Source organism: Jaculus jaculus, chromosome 11, assembly GCF_020740685.1.
Source record: "Jaculus jaculus isolate mJacJac1 chromosome 11, mJacJac1.mat.Y.cur, whole genome shotgun sequence".
NCBI classification, from domain to species: Eukaryota; Metazoa; Chordata; class Mammalia; order Rodentia; family Dipodidae; genus Jaculus; species Jaculus jaculus.
Window position 1 is genome coordinate 110,354,231 of NC_059112.1, and position 10,671 is coordinate 110,364,901.

Genomic DNA, 10,671 nt, shown 5'->3' on the forward strand with positions numbered 1-10,671 from the left:
GGTGCATGTGCCACTTTGTGCATCTGGCTTTATGTGGGTGCTTGGTGATTGAACGGCGTTAACCACTGAGCCATCTCTCAAGCCCTCATCATCTCTTTCTCACATGCCCACTGTGAACATGAGGAAACTAAGTTGCAGAGACTGTGTAATGGGCTCGAGGTCATCATACAGAGCAGACTGAGCAGGGGTCAGGGCCCAGCGCATCTGAGGAAGCCCGATGGGCAGGGGGAGGGGCACTGAGCATCCAGGAAGCTGGGTTGCACGGGATTTAGGTGACTATTCAAGCTTCCCCTTTCTTCTAGTGTCCAGGTGAAATACGGAAAAACCTGGAGTGATGTATATGGCACTAAAGGAAGGAGCACTGCGGAATTCCTCTTGGAAACAGATGAATATTTCACTTGGGTCTACGGCTCCTACCTGATTAATATCCGATACTTAATGTTGAATACCAACTTGGGACGCAATGCCATATTTGGGCAAAAGGTCGGCACTGAGTTCACCGTCTTCCCCCCCAAGCATGGCCAGGTGCTCAAGGGCTTCTGCGGCTTTCATTTCATTGGTGGTTTAAAGTCCATTAGCTTTGAATGGGGTTATCCACAGGAGACCTCAAACAATACCGTGAATCCAGGTAAATAGTAGCCAGCACGGAGGAAGGAGACATCCAAGCCGAGGTGGCCTGTGTGGAGGGGTGCTGATGGTGTCAGGGTAACCTCGCCCAGACTTCAAATCTGAACCCACTAATAAATAAAACTGTTGCATGAAAAGTATGTCCAAGTGGGATCCTTGGGTCAAAGGGAATGGAGTACTGGGCATCAGAAAGGAGAATGGAAGAGGTTGCTATGGGCTTGTGTCATGGTTCAGCGGGGAAGAGCACTTAGGGAGGGCTGGAGGCCACCTGAGTTCAATTCCCCAGGACCCAGGTCAACAACTGGGCATGGCCATGAGCAGGGGTGTCCCCTGTCCTGTGGGGAGCAGAGACCAGAGAACTGCTGGGACTTGTGAAAACTCAGCTCCATGTTCAGAGAGGCTCCATGACAAGGGAATTGCACAGGTGATGGGGGCACACCAGACATGCCCCTCTATCCTCTGCACACCTGGGAGGAAACCTGCCTGTACAGGTAACACACACATACACCAATCACCCCCACCATGCATACCACACTTTTCCCCTACAAAAGATCCTGAGTTACAATCTCCAAGGACTCAGGCTCCGAGTCACCACTCTACGCCTGGGCCCTGCCCCACGACACACAGCCACCTGGCCTCTGCAGCCACGCTGTGTCCCAGGCTTCTCTGTGCCAGGGGCCTCACGCAAGCCACTCGCTCATCCATGTACTCCACAGACATCTACTACTTACTGCTCTGCTAAGCACTGAGGATGGGGGTGGGGGACAAGAGGGGGCCAGGAGTTCAAATGAGGGGCTGACTGCCCAAGCGTGTCCATGCAGAAGGGGGTGTCCATTTGTTGGGGCGTTTGCACTGCTGGCACCCACAGGGGATGTGTGGACACTGGCCCAGAGGTGAAGCAGAGGGGATGGGCTCCAGGGTAGGCTTCTTGGAGGAGGCCACGTCTGAGCTCAGAGCTCAAGGAGGAGGGAGAATCCACAGTGGGGACGTGAGGAAGGCACTCCACACCAGGATGGCCACAGCAGGCAGAGCCTGTTCCTGCAGGCCTGCTCACACGTACTCTCTGGCCTGCATGCAAACATGAGGAAATTGAGGCCCGGAGGGCAACGGTACTTGTCCTGGATCACACAGCTGTAAGGGGCAGAGTTGAGGAAAAACTGGGAAGCTCGGGTTTTGAACCCCACACTGGGGCAAAAATTTTATGAAGAACTCTCATTAATGTAGATGAGACATGCTGACATTTTTCTCTTTTCTTCCTAGTTCTTAGTCATTTATTTTGGTGGTTCTGGGATTGAACCTACAACATTCTGCATACTAAGCAAGCACTCTACTGCTAAGCTTATTCCTTTTATTATTTATTTTATTTATTTATTTGAGAGTAACAGACGGAAAGAGGCAGAGAGAGAGAGAGAAAGAGAAAGGGAGAGAGAGAATGGGCATGTCAGGGCTTCCAGCCACTGCAAAGGAACTCCAGATGCATGCGCTCCCTTGTGCATCTGGCTAACGTGGGTCCTGGGGAATGGAGCCTCGAACCGGGGTCCTTAGGCTTCACAGGCAGGTGCTTAACCACTAAGCCATCTCTCCAGCCCTATTTTATTTTCTTTCTTTCTTTTTTTTTTTTTTTTTTTGTTTTTCGAGGTAGGGTCTCACTCTAGCTCAGGCTGACTTGGAATTCACTATGGAGTCTCAGGGTGGCCTCGAACTTATGGCAATCCTCCTACCTCTGCCTCCCAAGTGCTGGGATTAAAGGCGTGCGCCACCACGCCCGGCTCCTATTTTATTTTCTTTAAGTAGGGTCTCACTCTAGCCCAGGCTGACCTGGAATTCACTATGTAGTCTCTGGGTGGTCTTGAACTCTCAGCAATCCTTCTATCTCTGCCTCTGGGACTAAAGGTATGGGCCACCATGCCAAGCTATTTGTTTTTATTTTTTTAAGGGTACTGAAGAATCAAACCAGGGCCTTTAGGTTTTGTGAGCAAATGCCTTTAATGGTCAAGCCATCTTTCTAGTCCTTAAATTCTTTTAAAAAATATTTTATTTATTTGTTAGAGAGAGAGAGAGAGAGAGAGAGAGAGGAAGGGAGGGAGGGAGGAAGAAAATGGGCTCTTCAGGACCTCTAGCCACTGCAAATGAACTCCAGGCACATGCTCCACCTTGTGCATCTGGCTTATGGGGGTACTGGGGAATTGAACCTGGATCCTTTGGCTTCGCCAGCAAGTGCCTTAACTGCTAAGCCATCTCTCCAGCCCCCTAAGTTCTTTTAAAAAAAAAATTTGAGAGAGATAGAAAGATGAAAGTAGAAAGAGAAAGAATGAACACATCAGGGCCACTAGCCACTGCAAACAAACTCTAGGTGCATGAGCCACCATGTGCATCTAGCTTACAAAGATCCTGGGGAATCAAACTGGGATCCTTAGGCTTTGTAGGCAAGCAAGTGTCTTAGCTGTTAAGCCACCTCTCCAGCCCATCCTTTTATTTATTTATTTATTTATTTGGTTTTTTCGAGGTAGGGTCTCACTCTGGTCCAGGCTGACCTGGAATTAACTCTGTAGTCTCAGGGTGGCCTTGAACTCATGGCGATCCTCCTACCTCTGCCTCCCGAGTGCTGGGATTAAAGGCGTGCGCCACCACGCCTGGCTATTTTTTAACTTTTATAAATTAGAGGCAAAGGTCTCATGAAGCCCAGACAGTCCTTAAACTTTTGATCCTTCTGCCTCAACCTCCCCATGGCTGTTTATACAACCATAAAGCACCCAGCTAGGTTTCATTTTAAATGTAGTTGAGAGCTGGAAGTGATGGTGCAGAGATAAGAGGATCTCTGTGATTTTGAGGCCAGCCTGGGGCTACAGACTGAGTTCTAAGTCAGCCTGGGATATAGTGAGACCCTACCTTGAAAAAACAAAACAAAACAAAAGCTGGATGAGAGTTGTCTCAGTGGTTAAAGATGCTTGCTTGCAGACCCTGTCAGCCATCAGGTACCCACATAAAGCCAGATGCACAAAGTGGTACATGCATTTGGAGTTCCTTTAAGGTATCACAAAGCCCTGTAATACCCATACTCTCTCTCCCTCTCAATCAATAAAAATATGTAAGATAGCCGGGTGTGGTGGGTCACGCCTTTAATCCCAGCACTTGGGAGGCGGAGGTAGAGGATCACCATTACACTACATAGTGAATTCCAGGTTAGCCTGGGCTAGAGTGAGATCCTACCTCGTAAAACCAAAATAAACTGTGAAAAATAAACACTGGTTGAGAGTTTTCATAATGGGTGACCTGTAGATCCAATTTAGGGACTGTGGAGTATTGTATGGCAAGTTCCTGTGAACAGGAATCACCACTCCTAGAGGGAGGAAGGAGGCTTACTAGATTCAGGAAATATAAATAAATTAATTAATAAAAACAGGTCTTGGGAAGTTCCCGAAGTTTACAAGAGCCATAGGATCCTCCCCCAAGGTTACAGAAGCAGGAAATGATGGCGGGAGCCTAGAGATTCCTGCTTGCCTACACACGGTGCCCTGAGCTCTCGGGATGCAGCTCCCAGAGGAGCCCATCACCTAGGCTGGCTGAGGTGGGCTTTTCAGTGAGGCAGCTGCCTTTGAGACACTAATGCTCCTGTAAGTAACCCTTCCCCCATGCTCTGTGAGTACCTCCCATAGGCTCATTGCTTCACTTGTTCTGTTGTTTGTGCCCTATCTGGGGTTAATCAATGGCTTTTGATGTCTCCCCAAGGAAGGTTTCATGCAGCACATTGATACTGGTGGCTAGCTTTTTTTTCTTCTCCACTGGATAAAGAATTAGGAGGAGGGCTGGAGAGATAGCTTAGTGGTTAAGGCATTTGCCTGCAAAGCCAAAGGACCCCAGTTGAATTCTACAGGACCCACATAAACCAGATGCACAAAGGGGCGCACGCATCTGGAGTTCATTTGCAGTGGCTGGAGGCCCTGGTGCACCCATTCTTTCTCTCATTCTTTCTGTCTCTTTCTCTCCTTCAAATAAATAAATATATATATATATAAATAAAAATATATTTTTGAAAAAGAATTAGGAGGAGATGGGAAGACAGGTGGAAGTGAGTGTTTATTGACAGAAATGCTCCTTCAGGTAGGAGCGTTGTCGATAGTATGGTCTGAGGACAGATGGTTTTCCTTGACTGAACTCCCGATCCTAGTGAGAGTTAGTCTAACAGAGGACCCACAAGGTCATTTTGTGCAACTGTGTCTTCTAAGCACATGAAGGCATAGGGACAACACTGATTTACCCCACTTCTCCAGAGCAAGGGGTGCAGTCCAAGAAGCATGTGCGCTAGCCTGGGCCACCAGTGTCCCAGAGTGGCAGTCACCACAGTGTCTCCCTCAGTCACCTCTTAGTCACTGGTTTAGTCCCTTCCTTCCTCCCTCCCTCCCTCCCTTCCTTTCTTCCTTTCTCCCTCCCTCCCTTACTTCCTCTTTTCCTTCCTTCTTCCCTCCCTTCCTTCTTTCCTCCCTCCCTTCCTTCCTTCCTCCCTCCTTCCCTCTCTCCTTTCCTTCCTTTCTTGCTGATGCAGGGTCTCACTGTAACTCTGATTGTCCTGCAACTTACTCTGTAGCCCCAGTCTGACCTTGAACTCCCATCAATCCTCCTATCTCAGCCTCCCAAGTGCTGGGGGCTAAACACGTAGGCAACCACAGGGTGGCCTAGAACTTACAGTGACACTCTTACCTCCACCTCCCAAGGGCTGGGATTAAAGGTATGAACTACCACGCCTGGCTCACCTTGGTTTCACTCTGGTCCAGGCTGACCTGGAATTCACTGTGTAGTCTCAGGGTGGCCTCAAACTCATGGCGATCCTCCTTCCCCTGCCTCCTGAGTGCTGGGACTAAAGGCATGCGCCAACTTTTTTGAGACAAGTCTTTCATTGGCCTAGAACTCAACTAATTAGGCTAGTCTGGGTGGCAAAAGAGACACATGGATTTTCCTGCCTGTGCCTCCATAGTGATCAAATTACAAGTGCCAGCCAACACACCCAGGTTGTTGTTGTTTTTTTAACAAAGGGGGGGGGATGGGCTTGCCAGGGCCTCCAGCTACTGCAAACGAACTCCAGATGTGTGCACCCCTTGTGCATCTGGTTTACGTGGATCATAGAGAATCCAACTGGGGTCCTTTGGCTTTGCAGGCAAATGCCTTAATCTCTAAGCCATCCCTCCAGCCCCCAGCTTGCTTTTAATGGGGGCTTCTGGGATCAAACCCAGTCCTCATGCTTGTGAGGAAAGCACTTCAGGGACTGAGCCCAAGACTGTTATTTCAAGTCCCTTGCTTTTCCCAGAGAATGCTCTGCACATCTACCTGTTGAGCACAGGATTAGGGATCCTGGCTGTTAGGAGGAGAGTCATGTTGTATCCTCACAGCGGCACCAAGAGGTAGGGAGAAGCACAGAGAAACCAAAGCACCCACAAATCACTACTCTAATGATAAAAATCTGGAATTTGCACCCGTGTCAGGGTCCTATCACCTGTGTTGATGATTATTATCTTGCAGCAATTCTCAAAAGTTGGAGGTGCTGGGGACAGCCTTAGGGCTTCCTGGAGTTGCTCTCAATTTCTAGCTGCCCGTCTATCTGCATTTACTCCCTCCATCTTTATCCCACCCTCTCCATCTTCTCCAGGCCTCAGTTTATGTGTCTGGCTTTTATGAGGGTACTGAGGAATAGAACCTGGCTGGTAGACTTTACAAGCAAGCGTCTTTAAACACGGAGCCATCTTCCCAGCCCTATTTACATTCTTTATTTTTATTTTTTTTAATTTCTGAGGAAGGGGGAAGAGAATGGGTGTGCCAGGGCCCTAGGTCACTGAAAATGAATTCCAGAGGCATGAGACTTCTTGTGGTGCATGTGCAACATTGCATGTTTACATCAATGCATCTGGTTATGTGGGACCTGGAGATCTGAACATGAGTTCTTAGGCTTCACAGGCAAGTGCCTTAACCGCTAAGCCATCTCTCAGGCCAGCAGCATGGTCTCTTGTTCACTGCTGTAAACTGAAAGCTTCTGAGGGACACTCCTGTCTATAGCTTCCTTTTTGCCACAGATACATTGGGATTACAGATGCTCCCACGACAGCATCAGTTTCGTGTGAGTTCTGGGATCCAAGCACAGGTACTCATGCTTGCACGGGGTCAGCAGGAAGATTGTGGGGACTCTGGGAAGCCTGTCAGATCCGCAGCACCGCACAAGCTGAGGAGGTCCTGTGCTTAGTGCTGCAGAGGTTCTGAGGGCCTCTGTCCTGTCACCATCAGGGTGCCTAGGCAAGCTGGCCAGCAGGCTCTGAGAAAACCTCTCCTATCTGTGGGGACAAGTTCAGTGTAGGTGCCTATGAAAGAACGCTGAGGTAACAGTGACATAAATGTGTGTCACTGTTCCCAGCCTTGTAGATGCAGGATTCTGAGCCAAGTCGGCAAACAGATTGTGTCTGGGAGCCTCTTCTGAATGTCTTTGGGATCTGCCCCAGGAAGACCTTCCTTCTGTCTCCTGGTACGCCCTGGATCCTTCCTTCTGGACGGAGGCCCAAGAGGCTCCAAGAACATATAAGGGGCAGGGAAAGGACAGCCCAGCACCAGACACCCAGAGCCAACGTGCCCATCCAGGTAAGCAGGGCGGCTCCTGGGGTGACATGGGCGTCCTGCGGCCCCTGCACTCAGGCCTCTTTCCCCCTCTCTGCAGAGATCCGCACGATGTGCCGGGCAGAGGCCGTGCTGCTGTGGCTGACCCTGACCCTCCTGGGGACCCCCGCCTCTGGAACACAGAGTAAGTCTGGCACAGTCTGCCCTCTCTGGGGGTCACCCCCACTTCCATCCACCCAGGAGACCCCTGCCCCAGACTAAGTGGCATCAAGGGAGGGAGAGCTGCCCTCCACACAACTGAGAAGGTTTTTCTCCCTCCTGGGTTTCCATCCACACAGAGTACTATGGGTCAACGGTTGGCAACCGTTTCTGCACCGCCCCACCCAGCGGAGACGACTTAGAAGCGATTCGGATGACTAGATATCGTTCTGAACTTCTAAGGTGCGAGGGGACGGGGAGCTGGGTCCCACACTGTGTCCTCCATGCTACGGTTTTGGGAGCTGAGATGGGGTCCACCTAACCGTGACTCCCCAAGTGGTCTCCTTGGCTGCCGATGGCTCTCTGAGGGTTTTCGATTCCCGGGGTCACAGGCCCGCTGGCCAATACCTTCCACTTGTCCCCAACCTCTTCTGCTCCTGGCCATGTCCACTTCTGAGCTGGTCACTGACTGCTGGGGCGAGTAGCTCTGGAGGAGAAAGTCCACGGGCTCCTCCGAGACCCGGCAGCATCGCGGGCGCGCTCGGTGACCTCAGAGACCCGGGACGGGGCTGACGGGGCAGCGTCACGTGGGCGCAGGGGCGGGGGCCGCGTGACCTCTGGTGCGCGAGCTCTGCGCCTGCGCGCTGCCCCACTCACGCTGAGTCTCGCGAGATGCTCGACGAGTCCCGCGCGTTCCTCTTCGTGAGCGCGAGGACCTGAGTCGACCCCGGCCCCCACGGAAAAGCGGGGTGTGGGGGCGTGTGCCTGTAATCCCTGCCCCGGGGACGTGGAGACAGAGGATCTGCTGGCCGGCTAGTGTCGGTGAAGCAGTGCGCTTTAAGTGAGTTCCCTGTCTCAGAAAGGAACGCGAGCAGGCGTGGTGCACGTGCCCTCAGTCCCAGCCCTCGGGAAGACGCAAGTAGATTTCCACGAGTTTATCTTCAACTTGGGTCAGCAGAGTGAGTCCCAGCTTGGGCTAGGACGAGGCGGTACCTCAAAAAGCAAACAAAACGGAATGTGGAGAGTGACTGAGGAAGTCACTTCACATCGACCTCTGGCCTCCTCACATGTGTGTGTGGCCTACCACAAACGTATGCATACAAAGTCATGCACACGTGTATGCAAACTACACACACACACACAGTGGACAGACAGGGAATGTCCTATCTTGGCCAAGGATAACTCCCATGTAACTGCAGCCATTCCTCCAGAACTTTACATGAGTGGGTAATGCCAAGTTCTGCTTTGCTTGTGACCACCTCATCCACTTTTCTCTCTCTCTTTCTTCCCTCCCTTTCTCTTTCTTTCTTTCTTTTTGAGATAAGGTCTCGCTGTTGCCCAGGCTTACCTGGAACTCACCGTGTAATCTCAGGGTGGCCTCAGTCAATTCTTCTACCTCAGCCTCCTGAGTGCTGGGAATAGAAGCATGAGCCACCATGCCTGGCTACATTTTGTTTTTAGATTATTTATTTATTCATTTGACAAAAAGAGGAAGGAGAGAGGGAGAGAAAGAGAATAAGTACACCAGAGCCTCTAGTCACTGTAAATAAACTCAGGACACATGCACCATTTTGTGCAGCTGGCTTTATGTGCATGGTGGAGGATCAACCTTGAGCTCTTAGGGTTTGCAAGTGCCTTTAACCACTGAGCATCTCTCCAGCCCCTTTTTTGGTAAATTTTTTTTTTAAAAATATTTATTTATTTATTTACTTATGTGCACACAGAGAGTGACAGATAGGGGAGGGAGGGAGAGAGAGAATGGTGTGACAGGTTCTCTAGCCATTTCAAATAACTCCCAATGCATGAACCACTTTGCTCATCTATGTGTGTACTGGGGAATTGAACCCAGGTCCTTAGGCTTTGCAGGCATTCACCTTAACTGCTGAGCCATCTTTCCAGTCTTTTTTAAAAATAAAAAAGTCTGAGACAGAGAGAAAGAGGCAGACAGGGTGACTATTGCATTCCAGGGCCTCTTACCACTGCAAACAATATCCAGATGTGTGCGCCTCATTGTGCATCTGGCTTTATGTGGGTGCTGGGAGGGTCAAAACTAGGCCCTCAAGGTCTGCACGACTTTAACTGCTGAGCCGTGTCTGAAATCCTCACCAACCCTTCCTATCATGCCCACCATGCGCATGAGGAAACTAAGTCCCAGTAACAAGCTCAAGGTCATCATACAGAGTGGACTGAGCAGGGGTCAGGGCCCAGTGCATCTGAGGAAGCCCGATGGGCGGTGGGGCTGCACTGAGCATCCAGGAAGCTGGGTTGCACGGGTTTTGGGTGACTATTCAAAGCTTCCCCTTTCTTCTAGTGTCCAGGTGAAATATGAAGGAACCTGGAGTGATGTATATGGCATTCAAGGAGGGACCCCTGAGGAATTCGTCTTGAGACCTGGTGAATATATCACTTGGGTCTCTGGCTCCTACATAATAAATATCCGACATGTTATCCTGCATACCAACCACAGACGCAGAGTCCTATTTGGGAAAAAAGTCGGCCCTGAATTCACCGAATTCCCCCCCGAGGAGGGCCAGGTGCTCAAGGGCTTCTGTGGCTTTTATTTCCTTGGTGGCTTAAGGTCTATTGGCTTTGAATGGGGTTATCCACAGGAGACCTCAAACAGTACTGAGGAATGAGATACGTGTGGAGAGAACTCAGCATGGAGCAAGGAGACATCCAAGTCGAGGTGGTCTGTGTGGAGGGGTGCTGATGGTGTCAGGGTAACCTCGCCCAGACTTCAAATCTGAACCCACTAATAAATAAAATTTCTGCCTGAAAAGTATCTCCAAGTGGGATCCTTGAGAACTGGAATCAAAACGGAGGATGGGAAGAGGTTGCTCTTGGAAGTTTTCAGGGCTGTTTATAAATATTGTGAGCTATGGGCTTGCGTCATGGTTCAGCGGGGAAGAGCACTTAGGGAGGGCTGGAGACCACCTGAGTTCAATTCCCCAGGACCCAGGTCAACAACTGGGCGGCCATGAGCAGGGGTGTCCCCTGTCCTGTGGGGAGCAGAGACCAGAGAACTGCTGGGACTTGTGAAAACTCAGCTCCATATTCAGAGAGACTCCATCTTGAGGGAATTGCACAGGTGATGGGGGCACACCAGACATGCCCCTCTATGCTCTGCACACCTGGGAGGAAACCTGCCTGCACAGGTAACACACACACACATACACCAACCGCCACAATGCATACCACATTTTTCCCCCTACCAAAAGATCCTGAGTTACAATCTCCAAGGACTCGGGCTCA